Source organism: Lactuca virosa, chromosome 4 (genome assembly GCF_052849685.1).
Source record: "Lactuca virosa cultivar CGN04683 chromosome 4, Lactuca_virosa_CGN04683_v6, whole genome shotgun sequence".
Lineage (NCBI taxonomy): Eukaryota > Viridiplantae > Streptophyta > Magnoliopsida > Asterales > Asteraceae > Lactuca > Lactuca virosa.
This window is the reverse complement of record NC_136429.1, coordinates 331,628,315-331,651,770: the sequence shown is the minus strand read 5'-3', so window position 1 is coordinate 331,651,770 and position 23,456 is coordinate 331,628,315. Positions and strand designations below refer to the sequence as shown.

The 23,456-nt window shown below is 39.2% G+C and overlaps 2 pseudogenes; both read right to left on the bottom strand.

Annotated features, from left to right (window-relative positions):
• Positions 1 to 17,435: 17,435 nt before the first annotated feature.
• LOC145106131 (DDT domain-containing protein DDR4-like) lies at positions 17,436 to 21,557 on the bottom strand (annotated as a pseudogene).
• Positions 21,558 to 21,725: 168 nt separating this feature from the next.
• Positions 21,726 to 22,530, bottom strand: LOC145106129 (transcription factor bHLH18-like; annotated as a pseudogene).
• Between the last annotated feature and the right edge of the window lie 926 nt (positions 22,531 to 23,456).

The window sequence follows — 23,456 nt, the reverse complement described above, 5'->3', positions numbered from 1 at the left end:
AGTCTGCGGTGATGATTGATCCAAGAGTTTATCAAGGATTCATCCATGACAGTGTCAAAACCGCATTCTCTCCATATAAGCTCAGCAAGTTTAGCTGCTTTCCAGTCTTTTTTCTTTTGGGTGGTGGCAGGAGAGTCATTTGAGCTTGGAGAGGAGATGTGATCAACCAGATTTTTGAAGTGAGGGGGAGTCTCGGGTTTCTCAGGAGTTATCTCCTTTTGTGGTGGAGTGTGATGAGATGGTTGCGGTGAATGTTGCGGTGTAGGAATTCTTTCTGTATGATGAGATGGTTGCGTTGAATGTTGCAGTGTAGGAATTCTTTCTGTATGATGAGATGGTTGTGGTGTAGGAATTCTTTTTGTATAATGAGATGGTTGCGGTGAAGGTTGCGGTGTAGGAATTCTTTCTGTAATGATGGGGGGACTTTGATGTTGTGAGACGCTTTTGGAATGATTGGAGTGATGGACTTCTTCTTCACTACTTCCCCCTCTTGAGGAATGCAACACAGGAGCTTCCTCAAGCCATTTTCTGAGGCCATCAACTTTGGCAAAAACTTCCTGAAATTGGGCTTTAAGGGCATCCGCCAACTGTTGATTGTTGGGGATGGTGGTGTTGAAGAGCAGCCTGTGAATTTCCTTGGTGAGTTGAAGGATTTCAGGACCATGGAAGTTGGTTGACAAGGATCGTTGCAATCGGTTGATAGTAGCTTGAAGGACTGAGATAGTGGACTCATATGCAGTGTGAGTCTCAGCTATCAGCTTTTGAGATTGGGAGGATTGGTCCGCAATGGCTGCTTGTAAGTCTTTCTTGATTGCGGTCACCTCAGAGATGAGGCGTTCCGCAGCAGCCATGAATTCCTTGTGATCGGCTTGACGATTGTTATCCAGGGACCGAATTCCCATTTCGACCTTGAGAGAAATTCTTTCAGCAGCCAATCTCTCACGAGTTTCCAAGCGTTCTATCCTTTCGATCAACGACTGCGGTCCGGGCATGTCTTCTGGTTGCGGTTGAGTTGGCTTGACCGCATCGAGAATTTGATCGACCTTTGCTTGCAGGCTCAAAAATTCTTTTCTTGTTACATCATTCTTCTTCTTTTTCTTTTTCTCTTTGGGTTTAGAAGTTGAATGATGAGAGCCACTGGATTCTTCTTCTTCATCAAACATCATAAGATCATCATCAGAGGGAGAGGGTTGATTTACCTCCTAAAGATCAACATCATCAAAACCGAAGGTGGGAGCAGAGCTGACTTCTATTACGGTTCCTTCGTCTTGTGAGTCTTGAACAGGTGGAGTTGGTGGGACTTTGGAAGCACCGGCACCGTCATGAGTGGACTGGGCCTTGCGGATCGTCTCAGCCATCTTAGACATCCAATCTTGGACCTTCAGGATGGTGGTTACGGTATTGGCATTGTTAATTGCGTCTACCCAATACTTTGCCACATATTGGATTTCCTGTTCCTTTTGCTGCTGTTGTTTGATTTGTTGATATTTTCGTGCTTGGAATGCCCTACGGAAAGCGGCATACTTTTTGATGTCGGCCTCAGACACGGGAGTGTAGTGTAACCATGAGTCATTAGATTCTTCACCGTCAAATCCTTGGTATCGCATCGAAGTGTCCTTCGGGTCCACGGATCCTTGCACATTTGTGCTCACCGTGTCTAAACCACCTGTTACTGATGTAAGCAAAGTAGGATTTCCAGAGCTTCCTCGGTCTCCTTGACCCGTAGTCAAGTTTGGTCTCGGCTCAGTTCCGGCAAGGGCGGAAGAAGTGCCCTACGGTTGGGAAGGTGTTTGAAGTGTTTGGGTTACATTCAAGAGGATGGAGTTCAACTCCTCAGGAGAAAAGAAATGCAATCGGGAAGCCCTGGAGACCTTAGGGCGAGAACTAGTGTTATCCTCTTGGGATTGAACTGGGGGGGAGTCTCCACGATGTGGTGAAACAGACTCACTTTCTGAGCCTGAGTAGTATTCGATTGTGGTGTTGAATGGGTTTGCGGCCACCCCAAGGACTACCAGAGCCTTTTGAGAAGCTAAGGTATCAGTCCGGTCACGCATTTGGCCAGTGGGATTGGTTTTTCTTTTCTTAAGGATGGTAATTGGTTGCGCATCCTCATCAGAGTCACTATCATTTGTGGGGGCGGTCGGGGTGATTTTGCGTTTCTTTGAGGGTGCGGTTGGTTTGGGAGCATCTTTCTTTGGGGTTCTTTGTTTCTTGGAAACGTTGCGGGGGCCTTGATGGGTTGAGGCTAGTTTCTTTCTTCTTTGAGAAAGATTGGAGAGAGTAGTGGAAGATGGGACTGCGGTACTTCCAGGGGTAATGATTACGGATGGGGTTGGAAGAGGCGGGGTAGGAGGGTATGGGGCAATACCTTCTGTAGCCTCAATATGATTTGAGACATCAGCAGTCTCAAGACCAAGAGTGGTGAGAATGTGGGTTGGAAGTCTTCTTATAGGTCCAAAAACTGATTGATCAGATGAGGGATTGTACCTTTTGAGATCCTTGGTGACAAAGAAGTTGATGTCGTTGCCCATGCTGATTCCTGCGTCCGCATGGAGGTCTGAAATGCAGAGGGACCAGAATCTTGCAAATGTAAGTTCGGTAGGGTTCTCCCTTGGACTCTCCTTGGGAATGTATTGCAGAAAGCCATCCCATAGAATCTGTTCGTAGTTTACATCATGGCCAGTGAATATACTCCATACTAACTCTAGGAGTTTGAGTCTCATATTATCCGTGCCTCCGGTTCTGCCGGATAGACTGCGGATGACAAAATGGCAAACGAATTGCCAGACCGCAGGCAGTTGGTTTTTCTTGAATTCCCCAATGCCTTTGATTTTCTTCTGATATCCCATTTGGTAAAGTGCAGAAGTGATGTCCGCCATGGATGGAGAAAAAATCTTGATGGAGGGATGAACAAGAAGGTTAATGGCAGAGAGAAACTTTTCTTTAGACAGAATGACCAAAGAATCGTTAACAAGGTTAAGATGCACTTCTTGTGGGTTCTCGAGTGGTCGATAGGCTGAAAAGGCACATTTGAATAGGGTCGAAAGGGGAACAACGTCTGTGAACGAATCGAAAGGGCCAAACAGAGGGTGATTGGTCAAGAACTTGATCATTAGCTTGATTGGAGCATTGTAAGATGAATGGTCTTCGAATACAGCTCTGAAATTGCTTGATGCAATCGTAGGTGTGGGATGTCTTGAAGCAGAATCTGAACCAGTAGGGTTCATTGATCCAGATGCTTTGGAGTGTTTCTTGGATACACCGGATTTCACCATTGTAGGAGTTTGAGAGAAAGTGTAGAAGTAGAGTGCAAAAATGGAGAAAGGATTCAAAGTTCAGAGAGCGTAAACTGTTCTTGGGGAAGAAGAAAGGTTTTTATAGGGATGGAGGTGAACAGTAAACGATTTTACCCTAGGTAAAACGAGTAAGGTAAAAATAAAACGTTTGAGGGTTCTTTTGATTTGGGAGGTGAAATCTCAGCCACATATTATGAAAAGGTTTAAAATATTTTTTGAGATTTTACCAAAAAGGGTTTGCATTTAATGAAGAGTCAGACGTACATCATCACGTCTGGTGATCGTGTGGCGAGGGTTGGTTGGATCCGTTGTGCAAAGAGAAGTTGTAACGGATTGGACGTGTTGGGTAAGCGGAAAAGACAGATTAAGGATTTGTTTATGGAAAAACGTTCTTTTTGTCATGATACCTAAAATAGGTCTGACACAAGGTTTATTCAAAAAGGAGATGAGACAGTTTCTCAAGGAATGTTTTTATTTAATGAAGGATCATTAAATAGCACATCATGATTTAAAGATTAATGAAACAGTTGAGAAACTATTAATATGATTGCGGATGAAAACTTCATTGCGGATGGATCATTTGTCATTGCGGATGGGTAGATGTGACTGAAGTAGAAGAACTGAGGAAAGCACTTGGACAAGAAGTTAGTAATAACAAACAATAAGGACCAGCGAAAGATAAATATAATATATGGTTGCAGTACATAGACTGTGGTACACAGGATGTACCAAAACCATCTATCATAAGTAACTTTAGTTAGGACCGCAACAAAGACCAAGGATGGTCTGCGGTACCTATCAATTCAGAAAGAATTGTGGGTCCGGATTCATCATTCGTAACATTTGTAAGAAAATGTTGAGCTTTGTAGAGTCAAGTGCCTTTGTGAACACATCAGCAATCTCTTCATGAGTATGGACAAAGATGAGTTCAATGTTACCTTTCAAAATGTGGTCTTTGATGAAGTGATGTCATAGTTCAATATGCTTGGTCTTGGAGTGTTGAATAGGATTGTGAGAGATCGCTATAGCACTTTCAAAGTCACAGTAAATTGGTATCCGCAATATTCTGTATCCATAGTCCATAAGTTGTGTCTTCATCCATAGTACTTGTGAACAACAGCTGGCTGCGGCCACGTATTCAGCTTCTGCAGTAGACAGAGATACACAACTTTGTTTCCTTGATGACCAGCTGACGAGTCTTCCACCTAGAAATTGACATCCACCTGAGGTGCTTTTTCGATCTAGTATGCATCCGGCGTGATCCGCATCTGTGAATGCTTGAAGACTGAATTCATTGCCTGCGGGGTACCATAATCCAAGAGACTTGCTTCCTTTCAGGTACCGTAGTATTTGTTTGGCTGCGGTCAAATGTGACACTTTTGGGTCAGCCTGATACCTTGCACATACACCTGTTGTAAAGACAATGTCTGGCCGGCTTGCGGTGAGGTACATCAAGGAGCCTATGATACCTCTATAAGTCTTGTGATCCACAGATTCGCCTAAGGGATCAGCAGAGATCTTATATCCGAAGGCCATGGGGACCTTAGCCGAAGAACAGTTGTCCGTAGAATATTTCTTTAACAGTTCAGTGGTGTATTTCTCCTGATGAATGAATATCCCTTGCGGAACTTGTTTCACTTGAAGTCCTATAAAGAAGTTAATCTCTCTATTCATGCTCATTTGGAACTTGTTGATCATGAGCTTAGCAAATTCATCCACCATTCCTTGATCAGTTGATCCGAAGATGATATCATCCACATATATTTGTACAAGCATAAGGTGATCACCATTTGCTTTTCTAAATAAAGTGGGATCAATCACTCCTCTTTTGTATCCGGATGAGACAAGAAATTCAGAGAGAGTCTCGTACCAAGCTCTTGGGGCTTGCTTCAGACCGTAGACTGCTTTTTCAAGTTTGTAGCAGTGGTCTGGGAATTCAATACTTTCAAAGCCTGGAGGTTGCTGAAGATAAACCTCTTCTTTTAATTCCCCATTGAGAAATGCACTCTTTACGTCCATTTGATGTACCTTGACATTCTTGTGGGCTGTGTATGCTAAGAAGATTCTGATGGCTTCCATTCGCGCCACCGGAGCATACGTTTCATCATAGTCAATACCTTCAAGTTGACTATAGCCCTTTGCAACTAACCTTGCCTTGTTTCTGACTACCGCACCAGATTCATCCAGTTTTTTTTTGAATACCCTATCTAGTACCAACAATGGTGTGACCATGTGGCTTCGGGACTAGCTGCCACACTTTGTTTCTTTTGAATTCTTCTAGCTCTTCTTGCATTGCGGATATCCAATCAGGTTCTAGTAATGCTTCTTTGATCGTTCAGGGCTCGACCGAGGACATAAATGATGCGTAGTGACAATGATCAGATAAGTCCTTGGAAGATCGAGTCTGGATACCTGCGGATGGGTTGCCAATGATTTGACCTGGTGGGTGGTCCTCCGTCCATACGTATAGACGGGGTTGCAGATGATCGGCAGCTGCGGTAGAGGGAATGTCTTCGATATCAGAAGATTCTGCGGTTGGAGATGGCAGTTCCCCCTGGACTTGAGAACATCCTGCGAAATCATCTTGGATTGTTGGAGCGAGAATGGAATTTTCTTGAGTAGTTGGAAGAGGTTCCCCCTGGATTGCTGATGGGAGTTCCTCTGGAACCTGAGAAGGTTCCCCCTGGACTGCGGATGGAAGAGTGATAATCCTAGAGTCTGTTCTTGTGTTAATGTTCTCTATGTTTTCATCATCTGAGTCGGAAGAAAAGTTGGATGGTAATGATTCTCTGCGGATGGGAACTTGAGCTGTATCAAGTACTGGAACCTCGAAGGTTGTTGCTTGATCCGGAGTAGAGCTTTCCTCCTCAACCGGCGAGGTGGAAGTATTGAGAGATGCTACTTCAGATAGAGATAGACCAGATACAACAGCGTGCTGCTGTTGAGCTTCTTGAGACACAAGAACTTCGGATAATTTGGCTGTTTCTGCAGGGTCGAAGAGATCGTCATAGTTGATTTCAACTAGGTTTAATGGACCCGAAGAGGCAGGAATATCACTTTCCAGGATTGATGTGGTTTCAGTGGAAGGAGGGGTGTTGCGGATGTGAGAGTCATCAAATTTCACATCGAAGCTTTCAATGATCAACCTTGTGCGTCTAATGAGAACTCGATAAGCAACCTTGTTAGTGGAGAAGCCAAGAAAGATGCCTTCATCAGACTTCGGTGCAAACTTGTTAAGATGATCTATGTTGTTGATCACAAAACATCTACACCCAAAGATATGAAAGAAGCGAACATTTGGCTTTCGGTTGTTAAGGCCCTCATACGGTGTTTTATTGAGACGTTTGCACACAATGCTTCGGTTCTGTACAAAGCATGCGGTTGCTACTGCTTCAGCCCTGAAGTAGAGAGGAAGGTGTGCGAAGTTGAGCATGGATCTGGCTGCTTCTACTAGAGTGCGGTTCCTTCGCTCTACTACCCCATTTTGTTGCGGTGTGTAGGGAGCTGAGAAGTTGTGAGTGATGCCCTTGGACACCAAGAAACTGTTGAGGAGATGATTAGTAAACTTGGTTCCATTATCACTGCGGATGCGTCGTACTGGCAGCTTGATCTGAAGTTCTATTTCCTTGATGAAGTTGATGAGAATCTGCGGTGTTTCTAACTTGAGTCTGAGGAAGAAAACCCATGTGAAGCGTGTGAAGTCATCTACTATAACCAGTATGTACTTCTTGTGATGGAGACTGGCTACGGTGGATGGACCGCAGAGATCAATGTGCAAGAGCTCCAGTGGTTCAGAAATTGAAGAGTCAATCACCATGGGGTGACATGCTTTGGATTTCTTTCCACATTCACATGTAGGACAGAGAGTATCATTGCTGACTACAGTGTGAGACACTGCGGTCTGAGGGCAGAGATGGGAAGTCTTTCGAGACTTCGGGGTCCTCAATGACAATTTCTTCATCAACTACGGATGAGGTTTGAGAGTTTGGGTAAATGGTCCCACAGATAGGAATTTGATCACATGTGTGACCCGAAACCTCAGGTACAATTTCCTCAATGACACAATTATTGCTTAGATTATGAAGTCTACCGAAGTGTGTTTTGATGTCCTCAGGAAAGGTCTTGTCATTAACTGGGAAAAAAAATTCTCGGTCTGGAGGGACATACACTCTGTCTTTGTTGAACCAGGGTGAGGAATCCATTGCGGTAGGTGATAGCTTCATTTTATTTACTTCTTTTTATAGTTTATTTTAGCATATTTCATTCACAATTTAGATAATTTCCATGCATATTTTCCTTTTTGTTATTTTATGACCACTTTCGGGTTCTTTCGAGTTTTGTGAGCTTAATTACAGATTTTAAGGAGACTAGCGGAGCGGGATCTTTTGGAAAGCAATTGGACTTGGAGGACAACGAGGATTTTAGGCTTGATGGCTATAGAGGTGATGCATGGAGTAGGATTGTCAATTATTTGAAGGGTTGGAAGAATTAAACTTTAAATTTGAAAGCCACGAGAGAATTCTTGAGTGTGCAAGATCGATGTTTAGGAATTTGCGGAAGTTTTGAGTGATGTGGAGAGACAAATTGGGCTCAAATTGAAGAAATATTGAAGAGAAATGGGCTAGAAGCAGATTGGATTCGAACTGGGCCAATGGATTAGCTGTGGGGGCCCAAGACTTGAAGAAGCCCAAAAATTTTCCGTCGAAGTCCGCGTGGATTGCTGACAAGGGCAATTTCGGGATTTTACTTAGAGCTCTATATTGGGAAGGTTGGTGTGCCTCTTTAGCATAATCTTGGAGGTCCGATTTTGATACTTTCTCTCTAGAGTTTGGAGCATTTTTTGAAGGCCAAGAACCCTCAAGAACTTCACCATTTTCATCTCTTAATTCTTGCTAAATGTTTGGTACAATCTTAACTAACTTTGTTTCCTTGAGTTTAGTCATGCTTGGCTAAACTAATCTTGGTTGACTTTTGTTGAATCCTTTGAACTTTTGTTGAATATTGAAGAATCCATGAATTTGTGTTTGAATCTTTGTGAAAATGTTTTGTGTTTTAACATCTTATCATTACTTGCATGTTTTTATTCATGAGTTTAAATGTGTTTGTGGTGATTAGTTGGCTAATTTCTTGATTAAGTAAAGGATCTTCAAATTAGCAAGCAACAAGTGATTCTTGTGTTAGTTTTACTTCACACAATCATAAAAACATTTTCTCCAACATGGTGGTGAAAGCATTTGACCCCTCTTGGATTTGGTGATTTTTTAGGTTCTTAATGCTAGTTGACTTTCACTAATTACATGCTTAATGGAATTAGTGACTTTAACTAAGGAAATTGTTATGAGCTTCTCTAACCATTTCAACAATTAAGAAAAGTCTAGGTAATCTCAAGCTCCTTTGATTACTATAGCCAAATTAAGGGTTTAAAACAAGTATTGCACCATTTGATTCTAATGATATGTTCATCAAAAGTCAAAGTGAGGAACCTTAAGTCAACCATCCTTCTCTTATTGATTTTACATCAAACTCTTATTCTTGTTGAAATTGTCTATTTAAATCTTAGTTAATTCTAGTTTGTTTCAAGTATTTCAAAACACCAAAACCCCCAGTTTTAATTTATTGTCATTTTCCAAGTATTTTTACAAAGAGATTTTTCATAGAGTTATTAAATTGAACCAATCCCCGTGGATTCGATCCCTTTACCACTATACACTATTTTAGTTATTAATGGAATTAGACCAAGAAAAGACAACATTTACATGTCCATTTGGCACTTTCGCATACCGGAGAATGCCATTTGGATTGTGTAACGCCCCAGCCACTTTCCAACGTTGCATGGTTAGTATCTTTTCCGAATATGTCGAAAACATAATTGAGGTTTTTATGGATGACTTTACGGTATATGGGAACTCGTTTCAAGAATGTTTGACCAATCTCACCAAAATTTTGAAAAGATGCATTGAAACAAATTTGGTTTTAAACTTTGAGAAATGTCATTTCATGGTGAGTCAAGGTCTCATTTTGGGTCACATTGTGTCTGAAAAAGGAATTGAGGTAGATAAGGCCAAGATCGATGTTATTCAAAGCTTACATTACCCGACTTGTGTTCGGGAATTTCGTTCTTTTTTGGGCCATGCAGGTTTCTACCAACGATTCATCAAGGACTTTTCAAAGATAACAAGACCAATGTGCCAACTCTTGCAAAAGGAGACCGATTTCGAGTTCAATGAGGCGTGCAAAGAAACTTTCGACAAGCTCAAGGAATTGCTTACATCCGCCCCCATCATACAACCACCGAATTGGGATCTCCCTTTCGAGATCATGTGTGATGCAAGCAATTATGCTATCGGCGCCGTTTTGGGTCAAAAGAATGGAGAAGGAGCTATTAGCCATAGTGTTCGCTTTGGAGAAGTTTCGACAATACCTACTTGGCACCAAAATTATAGTGTATTCGGATCATGCGGCTCTCAAGTACTTGATGCAAAGAAAGATGCAAAGCCAAGACTCATCCGGTGGATCTTATTATTGCAAGAATTTGATTTGGAAATCCGAGACAAAAGTGGATGCGAGAACCTTGTTGCCGACCACTTAAGCCGGATCACTTCAAATGAAACTCCTCTCCCTTTGCGGGACGAGTTTCCGGATGAGCATCTCTTTTCCCTTATTCAATCTACTCCTTGGTATGCTGATATCGTTAACTTTTTGGTCACAAAAAGGTATCCCGACACATTCTCACGTGCTCAAAAAGACAAGCTCAAAAGTGATGCAAAATACTATGTGTGGGATGAGCCTTATTTGTGGAAACATTGTCCCGATCAAATCATTAGGCGATGTGTACCCCAACAAGAGCATCAATCCATTTTACAATTTTGTCATGAATTTGCTTGTGGGGGACACTTCGGACCTAGCCGACTTTGAGAAAGGTTCTTGAATGTGGATTATTTTGGCCAACCATGTCACGCGATTGTTATATGTTTTGTAAAAGCTGTGAACGGTGCTAAAGGACGGGAAACATTTCACAAAAAAAATCAAATGCCACAAAATCCAATCCTTGTTTGTGAAATTTTTGACGTATGGGGGATTGATTTTATGGGCCCATTTCCCGTCTCGTTTGGCAACGTTTACATATTGCTCGCGGTTGACTATGTCTCTAAATGAGTTGAGGCCAAAGCCACAAGATCGGATGATGCCAAAACGGTTATCGACTTTTTAAAATCTAATGTCTTTGTGAGATTTGGTGTGCCTAGGGCTTTGATTAGCGATAGAGGGATGCATTTTTGCAATAAGATGATGGAGGCCTTGCTGGAAAAGTACAACGTGACCCATCGTGTCTCTACCGCCTACCACCCTCAAACGAACGGTCAAGCGGAAGTCTCAAATCGTGAGGTGAAGAGTATTTTAGAGAAAACAGTGAATCCGACAAGGAAAGATTGGAGTTTAAGGCTTGATGATGCCTTATGGGCCTATCGGACCGCTTACAAGACCCCGATAGGAATGTCACCCTTTAGGTTGGTTTTCGGAAAGTCATGTCATCTACCCGTCGAATTAGAGCACCGTGCATTTTGGGCGGTCAAGCAATGTAATTACAATATTGATGAGGCGGGGAGACATAGGAAGCTTCAACTCCAAGAGCTGGAAGAATTGAGAAACGACTCCTATGAAAACACAAGGATTTATAAGGAGAAGACGAAGCTCTTCCACGACAAGTCCATCACCCGGAAGCATTTTGAACCGAGGCATAGGGTCTTACTTTACCATTCACGATTGAAGTTATTTCCAGGCAAGCTAAGGTCAAGATGGATTGGACCTTTTGCTGTGATAAAGACTTTTGACCATGGGGCAGTGGAAATCCAAAGTGAAGAAACGGGACAAATCTTCAAAGTCAATGGGCACCGATTGAAGCCATTCTATGAAGGTTTTAATGCAAATGCTCTTGAAATAATCCATTTGGATGTCCCAGTGTGTTGAATCAAGCTAGAAGGACGTCTCGCCAAAGACGTTAATGAAGGGCATTTTTGGAAAGCATTATGCTTTCACTTTTTCCGGATCCAAATAAATCATTTTTCAACGCGTTTTCGGGATTTTGAAAAAATAAATTTTTGAAAGGTTTCACCTTTCACTCCCCGTTTTGTTCCCAATTTTGTCAAATTTTTGAAACCGGGCCTTATGGGGATCGTTTTGTGTTTTAAAAAAAAATAAAAAAATAAAAAATAAAAAAATAAATAAAAAAAAAAGAAAATAACTCTATGAAAAATCTCTTTGTAAAAATACTTGAAAAATCTCTTTGTAAACCTCAGGTACAATTTCCTCAATGACACAATTATTGCTTAGATTATGAAGTCTACCGAAGTGTGTTTTGATGTCTTCAGGAAAGGTCTTGTCATTAACTGGGAAATAAAATTCTCGGTCTGGAGGGACATACACTCTGTCTTTGTTGAACCGGGGTGAGGAATCCATTGCGGTAGGATATCCATTTGACCAACCCCAATTGTATGTATTGTCTACGGTTCCATTATTTACCAAATTTTCAATAGCTTCACTTTCATTGAACAATTTTTCGATTAAGAGATTTAAGCGTACAATTTCACTCTGAGCTAAATCTCTCTGGTTCAAAGCTATCTCTAATTGTGTTTCACTCAACATTCTTGCATCCTTTTCTAACTCTAAGTCCTTTTCTAACATAGCCATTTTGAGTCTTTTGTTATCCAGTCGTCATCTCACATGGAACATCTCTTGGGACGCAATGTTCTTCTCATCTAAGGCTTTGTTATAGTCAGTAAGGACGGCAGCACACGTGTCATTAAGATCATTTATGAAGGGTTGACAGTCATGCATGCTATAGTTTAGAGTTTGGATCATGAGTTTTACCTGTTCGACGATGCTTAGAGTTCCATCCTTTGCCATGTAGCAGTAGTTCTTTTCCAACTTTGTAGACCCATCATCATCCGCAGTTGCCAGCATGGAGATTTTCCCTTTTCCTTTGACACTGCTGATGGCTTCATCTTCATCTCCGGATGACCAAACTTGATGGTCTCTTTTGACATGGGCTACGTAAGCCCTTGCCTTTTCCTTATCTTCCAATTCTTGAGCCATTCTAAGGTATAATACTCTGTCTTTTACTACATTGGCCTTACAATCTCTTGCAAAATGATTCTCTTTGTTGCATTTGTGACAAATCACAACATCAGTTTTGTCTTCTGAGGGAGTACTGGAGTCAGTGGTTTGAGTAGACTGCGGTGTCTCCTTTGGTTGAGTATTTTGAGATTGCGGTGGTGGATGAGAACTTTTGGGATATCGCGGATGGTTATTCTGTGGACTGAAGTTACGGTTGAATGGAGGTTTGTTGAACTGTTGATTCTTGCGGAAGGAAGGAGGTGGTAGACGGTTGAATTGTTGGCTAACCAGAGCAATAGCCTTCTGAAATTCTTCTTCATCATCATACTCTGAATCAGCTTCGTATGACTGCGGTGGAGTGTCATACGAGGGAGAGTAGGATTGATTATGTGGAGCTTGTGCAATGAGAGCAAGTGGTCCTCCAAAGTCTGCACAGTCTTTGAGTACGGTGGATTCTTGTGCTTGCAGTTCTCCATAAAGCTTGTAGAGAGATAAAGAGTGAATTTTTCTATCGCCTTGGACTATCATCTTAGCCGTAGTCCAGTGTCTTCCCAAACCATTAAGAAACTGAAGATTTGTTTCATGGTTACTGCGGATGGTGCCCGTATTGGATAACTTGTAGACTATCAGGTTGAACGTTTTGAAGGAGTCTTCCAGGCTTTCGCCAGTATGAGCTTTGAAGTTGTTGAACTCATTGAGTGCGGTTGTAAGCTTCTTGTCTTGTGCTTGTTCTGAGCCTTCGTACAAATTCTTGAGAACTTCCCAAATCTCTTTTGCTGATTTGCAATTTATGATAATATCAAAGTTGTCAGGAGCAACTCCACAAGAGATTTCATAAAAAGCAACAACATCATTTTCCATTTTATCGAGATCATCATTGGTGGGACGGTTCATGACTGGTTGACCTCCTCCTAGTCTGGTTGTAGCGCCGTCAGTTTGGACTGGTGTAAGAACTGGGACATGTGGTCCTTCTTCTACGGATCACCATACATCTCTACCAAGTCTCCTTAAGTATCTTTCCATTCTTTGGGACCAGTGATGATATTCATTTGCTACCAGTATTGGGGCTGGATTAGAACCACCAACACTGTTGGAAACATTCAGAGATAGCGATTGTGCCATATTTCCTTGTTTTTTTTAAAAAAAATTTAAGAAATGAGCTTCAGTGGTATAGAAGGCCCTTTGAAAATCAGAGTTCCATTTTCAAAAAGCAACCACTATGGCTCTGATACCAATTGTTGAGAGAAAAACTTTGAGACACACTTGAACAAATGTTAGAACAAGTATATTGCGGAATAGTTATTCTCGAAGGATCTAAAAGCTCAACAATAATATTAATAAGTTAGAGTTAGATAGTTAGAGAGTTAGTTGCGGAAATGTAAAGAAAAGGAAATGACAACAGTTGTTATATCAAGAATACACATAAGTTGATTCATAACGAGGAATGCATTCAAACCATGTTAATGAGTGAGATCAAACTTAGTGATTAAGTCACAAGAGACTTGCTCCGAAGAGAGATTGTAATCAGTTATATTCTAGTAAGATTTGAGAGTAAGAAGTGATGCGTAGATAGAGAGATAGAAAAGATAACTTCAGAGATGTGTATTCAGATACTTTGAATAAGTAAGAATGAGCTCTATTTATAGAGTCTCAAGAATTACATTTGATTCACTCTCTAAGAGTAGCCATGCAAGGCATACTGGACAATAGAGAGTATTACAGAAAGACAAATAAACTAAGTAAATTAAGAGTGACTGCGGTTGACTAGATGACTTCGGATGCTGTTGCTGAAAAGGGAGCTTGACTGCGGGTGCTTGTAGGCTGCGGTAGCTGAAGTTCAAGAGGGTCACTTTTCATGATTCAACATATATATATATATATATATATATATATATATATATATATATATATATATATATATATATATATATATATATATATATATATATATATATATATATATATATATATAGAGAGAGAGAGAGAGAGAGATAGGTTCAGGTGTTTAAAGTAAGTATTGTGTTATTGTATGCATAAATGTGGGCCAATCAAAATTAAATAAAAAATTAAATAATTAAATAAATAAATAAGGGTAATTTAGTCATTTGTTTAATAACTTCCAAAAATAATCCCTATAATCATGGTATCTCTCCAGTTTAAATCTCCTTCCCCTCTTTATCTAAAAACCGATTCTGAAAACCCTAAATTGAACAAATCGACACCCCCACCCTTGTCCCTCCAGCCGCCATTACCCCTTTATTCCAGTCTGCATCAAGTTCCGATTCCAACTCGGAGTCGGACGACGAAGCTCAAGCTGCTCTCGAATTACAAACCCTAGAAACGGAGCTCTCGACAAGGAGCAGCGAAGCAGCGGTGCAGGTGAGATTTTCGGAGGTGTTTTCTTGACCGGAGAATTTGTGGGATGCAATGGGGGCTGCTCCGGTAATCTCCTTGATCCCCCTTTCTTTCTGATTTAACAGAGAACAACGAAGGAAAATGGAAGCAGGCAAAAAACGATCTAAGGGGAGTTTTTTATTTGTTTGATTCTTTTAATAAGGAAAGATAGAAGGAAAAGGGAGAGGCTGTTGGTCTCTTGATGTTCTTGGTAGAAATCGAAGAAGAAGAAGAAGAAGAAGAAGAAGAAGAAGAAGAAGAAGAAGAAGAGAAAGGAGTTGCTGATCTCTTCTGTTTGCACTAGAAAACATTCACTAAGGTGGTGTGTTCTTGACTGAAAACGAAGAAGAGAAGGAATGCAGGGGTGATTTTTCTTTTTTGTATAAAATATTGATTGTGAATCGATGCAAAAAAGAATAGAGAATGGAAGAGTGTTTATGTAGATGATTCAATGGATGATATTGGTGAGATTCCAATTCTATTGGAATGGAATCACAAATTCCAATTCTGTTGGAATGGAAAGACGAATTCCAATTCTGTTGGAATCACAGAAGTTGATGCTTGAAGAACAGACCACAAAATTGAAACGGACCACATTATTCTTTTAGAATGTAGTAGTCGTTGTTAGATTTTGATGTTTTCTTTCCCGTTTTGATTGTTTTTTAGTTTTTATTCCTTAACAATAAATATAATTTTTAACAATTGTTACCCATATTCTATAAGAAATAATGTATTTTTTGTTTTTATTCTTCAATTGATTGTTCAAGGACTTGTTATTCTACAAGAAGTTTTTAAATGTATGATCAAGAAATAGGTTCAAGAATATTTTTATTATTTATGAATATACTCATAAACATATTCTGTCAGAATGTCCGAATTAAAAAAATTATAATACGTAAAATCGGATTTTTAAAATTAATAGAATCTATGATCCCTTAAAAAATACAATTTTCCTTTATTAAATCTATATTAATTGACTAAATTACCCTTGTAATTAATTAAGATGATATTTTTAATTATATTTAATTCAATAATATATATTAATCACTTTCTTAAAATAAGTAAATTTGATTGGCCCACATTTATGCATACAATAACACAATAATTACTTTGAATAGAATAACCTAGGCCTATATATATATATATATATATATATATATATATATATATATATATATATATATATATATATATATATATATATATATATAAGAGTAAGTCAGTCTTACCGTTAGCAGACCTCATTCACGAAGCCGGTCTATAAGGGGTATAAGGTTAGTGCCTATAAAATGGCAGTTTAATAGGTGTCCACTCTCACTCACCGCTTCCTTGACTGGTGGAAGGTCGTTAGCCGAACGGGTAGGACATGACATTAATTCTTCCTTCATTAAAAGTATAATGATAAATATAAAGTAACTAAACTTTATTAAATTCTCAATCTTAGTTACTTTAGGAAAATGTGAATATGGTGCTAACCCATGAAACTGCACTTTGCACCTTTTTAAGTCGTTAGTGGAGCGTGTGTGGTTAACAGGCACACTAATCTGGGAAATGTGAATATGGTGCTAACCCATGAAATTGCACTTTGCACCTTGTTAAGTCGTTAGTGGAGCATGTGTGGTTAACGGGCACACTAATCTGGGACTGACAATGTGTGGCAAAGGGTAGCTTGATTTTAATCATAGATCAATGGAGCGTGTGTGGTTAACCGGCACATTGATTAGGTGGTTGTAACATTAAGTGTACCAAGTTAATTTGCATGGTTATTCACTCCTTGTTTGTGATCCTCGGCATCCCAGTCACAAACTTGAAGGGCACAATCGAGATTTAAACATGCCATTGAATAGTTCAATGAATCTCAAAAGATCTAGGAGTTTCAATTCATTTAAAACCTAACGTTAAATTTCGTTTTTCGTGGTCACTACTAGAAAAACAGCCTTTTACAACGTGCAATGTGTGTCGTAAAACGCTCAGCCGACGCGCAAATGCGTGTCAAGGAAGGCCCTGTCATAACGAGAGACGACACGCTTTGCGCGTCGTCTATACGACACGCATTTACGACGCACAATTACGACACGCATTTACGACGCTCTATTATGACATGCAATGCGTATCAAGGAAGGCACTATCATAAAGAAAAGCAACACGCATTTTTGTGTCGTAACCTTACGACGCGTGTGTTTATGACATGCAATGTGTATCAAGGAAGCCCCTGTCATAAAGGAAGACGACACGTCATTGCGTGTCATAATTTTAAATGTTTTAAAAATAGATATATACTTGATAGAATTACTAATTTTCAAATTAAACAACATATTGAAATTATCATAATACCAAATAAAATACAATAAATAAGAAAGATAACTCATTCCACTAATATGTCAAATACAAATAATCATTCCAATAGGAAGTAAATGTGATACATTGCTAATATTGCATAATATTTATTATAAAAAAACAAGACATGTACAACCGGTTAGATCCCTTTAAATGCTTGATTTGCCATCAATTCCTCCTAATTGTTTGCTCCACTACCCCAGCAGTACAATCAAGACACCTAATCAATTAAAAACTTCAAAAATTAATTTCTTTCCTTTTTAAAGTTAGTTCTTTTACAACAAAGAAAAAAAAAGGTTAAAGGTGAATAAGGAAATATGCATGATCTTCATCGGTTTCATCATAATGAAGTTGGAGTGAATGTGAATCGGGTGATGATGGATTTGGTAAGGGTTGATGAGAAGTTTGTGATGGAGCACCATTTGTGGAAACCCCATTTCTTAAACCTTCTCTTCTCACGCTATGTTCCCTCACACTATGTTATGGGGATGCTTGCTTCCTTCTGGAAAAAAGAACAAAAGATAAGAATCCATACAATGAATTAAAATAGTTAAAGTAAAAAAGTTATTACTTGGTTATCTTGATAGCCTCGTTGATTGATCGGTCATAATCATCTGCAAAAGTTGCAATTTTTATAGTGACAGGAATAAAATATAAATGATGAATAATAAGATTGAAAATGAGTGGGATTAATCTTACCAAAAGTGTAGGACACGGGTTTTCTGCCACGTAGGGAATGCCCTTGACCAATTGCATCATTAATCATGATATCAGAAGAAGAGCTTGTCTATGTTGTCTCTTAAGCAACTTATATTTCCTCTGTGCACCAACAACAAACAATTACACCACTGCTTCTCTCTTATTTGACTTAATGTACAAAGAACGACTTAATAAAAAATTCTAGGAAAACATTCTTTTCCCGTTAAATCCAAACTTCTTATACATTTACCCTCATTGTTTCTTCTCATTTCTCCAAATTGGTCATCATTTTCTCAAATAGTTTATAACTCTCAACAATATGAATTTAGAACAGAAAGCGGTTCAAAATATGAAGGAAGATGCAAGATTTTTTGCTTACCTTATGGACCTTTGTAACACCCCAAGTCCAGGTATTCCTTGTGAACCTTAGTCTATTGAGCATTTGTTCATTTGGCCCTTGGTAGAGAAAAAGTGATTAATGGGTACGCGGGGAGTGCGTTGGAAGTGAGAAAGCTAGGCCCAGAATGGAAACCCTAATTTGAGGTGTGGCCTATATAAAGGAAGTGATGGCCTCATTCCTGGCCATCATTCCTAGACTCCAAACCTTCCTAACCCTAAATATTCGTCTTCTTAGCTGGAGAGTGCGTTGGAGAGCTTGTGAGCATTTTCCTGTGATCTTGAAGAGGAGAAGGAGCTTTAGAGAAGAAGAGTGAGAGTCCATGCTTTTGGATCTGAGCTTTGTAGTGAGGAAAGCTTCACATAGAGGTATAAAGCTCCAAGCTTTCTCACTATTTCCTTTTGTGCATTTTCATGGAGTATTTTAGGGTTTTGTCCCAAAAGATGGAGACTTTATGTGATAATGAGCTCCACGGACCTTGATCTACCCCTTTTCAGTGTATTTTGTGGACTTGAGTGATAAAAATCCAATATTGGACGTTAGGAGTAAGCCATGCATGAGATATGAGCTTCATGAGGAAAGATGATGGATGTTTTGAGTGTTAGTGACCCAATCAGCCATGCAAAGGCTTAAAGTCACTGACTTTATGGATTAAGAGACATTAGAGAGTCCAGATCTAAGATATGAGCCTATGTCTTAACTGGTTAAGACCAAAAATGTGAGAAGAGTGAAATTGGGGCGTACGTTGGGGGTAATCCCCGTACGTGCGGCGTAGGGTCGAGCATCCCCGATGCCTGCATGGCAGCCGAGTACGCACAACGTAGAGATCGAGTACGCGCAGCGTACTCCCTGCCGTTGACTTTTGTTGACTTTTAGGGTTTGGTCAAAAGTGTGGACTATTAAGCCTATGGAGGGGTAAAATGGTCTTTTCACCCTCCTGTGAGCATAGAAGGGTTAGTCTAGCTTCTTGAGGACCAATATTAATTAGGGATAATTATTATGTGCTAGGCGGAGGCTAGACTGGTGGGTAGAGTTCGAGATTCCGAGTTCGAGGTTTTCTTTTGCTAGCTTACGAGGTGAGTCATCTCACTATACTTACCTTGAGTGGTAATTTTGTGTGTGACCAGAGGGTCTTATGTGAATGAGCTGTATATTGAGATATCCTGCTATTTGTTATGTGATATGTTTACTGTGTATTGTATTGAGCTGCTGAGTTGAGGGGTCAGAGGGTCTATCTGATCTGTGGGACCGGAGGGTCCCACTGAGACACATTGACCGGAGGGTCTTATTGAGTTATAGCCTTGAGTGGCTGATGTGCTGTGTGTGGTATTTTGGGGAACTCACTAAGCTTTATGCTTACCGTGTTATGTGTTATGTGTTTCAGGTAGTTCCGAGGATCGTGATAAGGGACCGGTATGATTGTACACACTGGCAGGAGATTGTTTTTATGATTCTGGGATTGTGTTATACTTGTTGACATTTGAGACATATGTGATTTTGAGAATTTATGAAATGAGTTTTATTGTGTTTGAAAATGAAAAAACTTTGTTGAAAATTTACGTCGTTACAACCTTCTTGATCTCTGGTAGGATGTCATCTTCTAGTTTCTTCCCAAGTGAAGACTCAGTACGATTTTTGCTAGAAGATAGTTTTTCCTATCAAAGGAAAGTTAAAAATCTCAAGAGTTCAGACACTGTAGAAAATATAAAAGCTGTGATTCCATCAGATGAATAGTAATATAAATGTTTCAAAAACATGATCTGAATATTGCTTCGTGACACTTTACTAAATATTGGTTTGGTTGGATGGAATGGAATTAGTCATTACATTCCATTCTAATATTTGGTTGGTAAGTAGGAATGGAATGAATTTTCTATATTATATGTAAATAAAAATCACAGGTTTAACTCAACTTGCACATTTTTAACATCTAGCAAATGAACATTTAAAAAAAAACAAAAAATTGAACATAATGAAAACGCAATAAAGCTCAAATAAGATTATAATAGATACATATTTTCTAGTTACTTTTAGAAAATATGACTTTAATTTCTTTATAATCATATGATACTTTATAAAAAAGATTTGTCAGAAAAATTACATGGATAAACACCAGTTATATTGCAGATTTTCATTGGAAAAAAAATCCCCTGACTAAGGTATGAAAATTAATACAAATGAAAGTAATCACATTCTTGAAAAGCCCATTCCATTCCATCAGAAAGAACAAACAACTTTTTCATTCCAAATGGAATGAACCATTCCATTTCCTTCTTTGATTCTATCATGTAACAAACACTACCTACAATATTTTTCAACAAAGGAGCAGAAATCATCACTAGGAGAACTTACTGAAACGTCTTGAAACTCATCCAAATTAGTAGCAATTGTTTCCCAATGATAAGATGGAACAGACTGTATGTTTTTCCCCTTCCCTTTCTTCACTTCCACTGTCTTAATTTCATGGTATAATCTCTGCCCAATGATAGGATCATTCTCGTACCTTTTCACTAAAAAAAATCAAATCAAAATAGATTTTGGGTTGACTAAAATCATTATGAAAACATATCAATGACAAATATTGGCAAAGTACCAGTAAGAAACTCTATGAGAGTCACCACCTGTACGTTCTTTACGAAATGCCGAAAGATGAACACCATGTTTTATAGAGTCATCTATATAACTTCTTATATCTTCTTGCTGTAACGGTTCATAACAGTTAATCAACCATGCATGATGCAAAAATGGATAAAAAAAACAGGTGTATTCAGATTCAGCAGAACAAATACCTCAACTCGAATGTCACATAAGGCTTTCAATATGAGCACACGAACACCAGGATCAAGGGTGTTATATGTTTCAATCTCAGCCCTGAAAGGACAAGATATGGTAATTAGTTAAACTAAAATGAAAATAAATGACATATATAATTGATCATAAATGTAGCACAACTTACCCATGTCATGCTACAATAGATAATTCCCCCTCTGCAACCTACAATAAGGTTTCAAAAGCAAACTCGATTATGAACAAAAGAAAGTTATGACAATTTTAATTGTGAAGATGAAAATATAATGTACCCAGTGCCACCAATCTCTTAGCTTTCTGCATAAAACAGCAACCCATGTGTTTCTTCCTAATGTCATCCGAGTAACTGGAGGTATTGCCTAAATAAATAGAAAACATTAAAGTGAAAAAGATACTTTAAAATTCATTTTTATCAAGAATTTATAAGAAATACACGAGCCACAATAACCAAATGCAAATACTTAGGTGCCTAAATATATCAACATATACTTCTATTTTTGTATGATTACATTCATATTGTGAATGTTATGAAATCTTAAAAAGCTAGCCAGACATAGTATAAAATAGGATAATCGCACTAAATTAGGGGAATCAACCTTATTCAAGTTCCATAACGATGTGGCAATTATTAGACGTGGGGACTAATTTCACTATTGTTATTATTAATCGTGATCATTAGGGTTTCAGAATTCAAGTACCTGAGCAACAATATTGATTAGAAGTGTGGTCTTCGCAAAAGGCATGGCACTGCTACTAATGATCGACAATCCAAGGTTTTGCATCTGGGTTAATGCTTTCATCAAGGAAGAAAAGTTTTTCTGGCACTGAATTCTTACAAGCACACTGCTCCCTGACATCCGAACTTCAATCTCAGGTGACAATTTGCAAAGATGAGTATTTTATTCAAAGTTCGTTTCATCAGATGAGTAGTATTCATCATCACTAGTACTAAGCCTAGACTTCCTTATGGAAATAACAGATTCTTGAACATTCTTTCTCTTTGTTCTTGATAATCCCTCCAGTTCCTTCACCCGATCTTGAAGTTCTTTTATGTAAATAGATGCATCTTCAAGCACAGATGCCTTGTCCATCTACAAAAGTTGAAACAACAGTTACTTCCAATATTTTGTTAATGATTTATGTCTTTTGATTGTGGTAACAAGTTCTTAAGACAAATACATACTCATCTTAAGAGTTTTATCATAAAAAAGAAACAAGTACCTTCTTAAGCTTAGGGATGAGGGAAGATAAGGAAATAAAGAATCGATTCAACTTTTCTCTTATCTTTCTCTCTACCAAAACATGATCTTGTGCCTGAATCGGATTTCTGGAAATTATTGGAATCTTTGTGGCACCAACAGCTTCATATCTAAGTGAATCATCAATCTGGAGCATCTCGTTTTTAGGTTTTACATCTCCAAAAGATATGGTGAAAGTGTTGGATAAGGTAACACCGAAGTCTCTTGGTGATAGTCGCAGTCTCCTCATGAAACTAGACACCGGAGGTGTCGCTCTCTATCAGAGAAGAGGGACTCCATCGGCTGTGTGTCGCTGGAAAGCGTCGGAAAGGAGGGGATCCACCGGCTGGGTGTCGCTAGAAAGCGCTGGACGGCGAGGCGGGGCTGGACGGAGGTCAGGGTGGGAGGCGTCGGCGCGAAGAGAAACATCGGAGGTGGGAGAAGCTGTCAACGTCGAGAGCTGAGAAGAAGAGAGAGGGTTTTCTCGAAGTGAGAAAGAGAGAAATGGAAATTGAAGAGAGAACGTGCAGTAGAGGAAGGAGGCCGAGGCAGTTCTTGACAAAAAGCCCTAGCTATTACAAAGAGGAAGGCGGTGTTTTTAAGTTTTTGGGATTTCATTTTTCCCTCGGGATGGAACGCATGAGTGCCATTAAAATTTATAAAGCGACAACCTTAGACGACACACATTTTATTATAGGTGCCCTCCATGTTTTTTTTGTTTAGACACTAATTTCAGGGCACGTAAAAATGCGTGTCCTAAATCCTTTAAATTTTAAGAGAGATGACATTATTTTTAGGGCACGCACAAATGCGCGTCCTCTATCAGCGAGTGTCATTGTTTGCGCGTCATTAAAGGGCTGTTTTCTAGTAGTGGGTGAAAATTGGTAAATTGTCATTTATCTACCTACAAATATTTTGTAGTCAGGATTACGACATCCCTCTTCCAAGTTATAAAATATTGTGTTGGGTCCTAGCCTTAATATTTCATATTGGGTGTTATATTAAGGGCTTAAATCAACTAAACTTGAATTTCTCCCTCATAGATGTCTAGTTATGACAACTATGGTCTTCCTTATTCTTTTGGATAAAGCTATCCTAATGAAGATGATATCCCAAATGGAGATCAAGGTGAAAGATTAATCCCTTTGTTGTGCATTAATGAGACTGGAAATCATA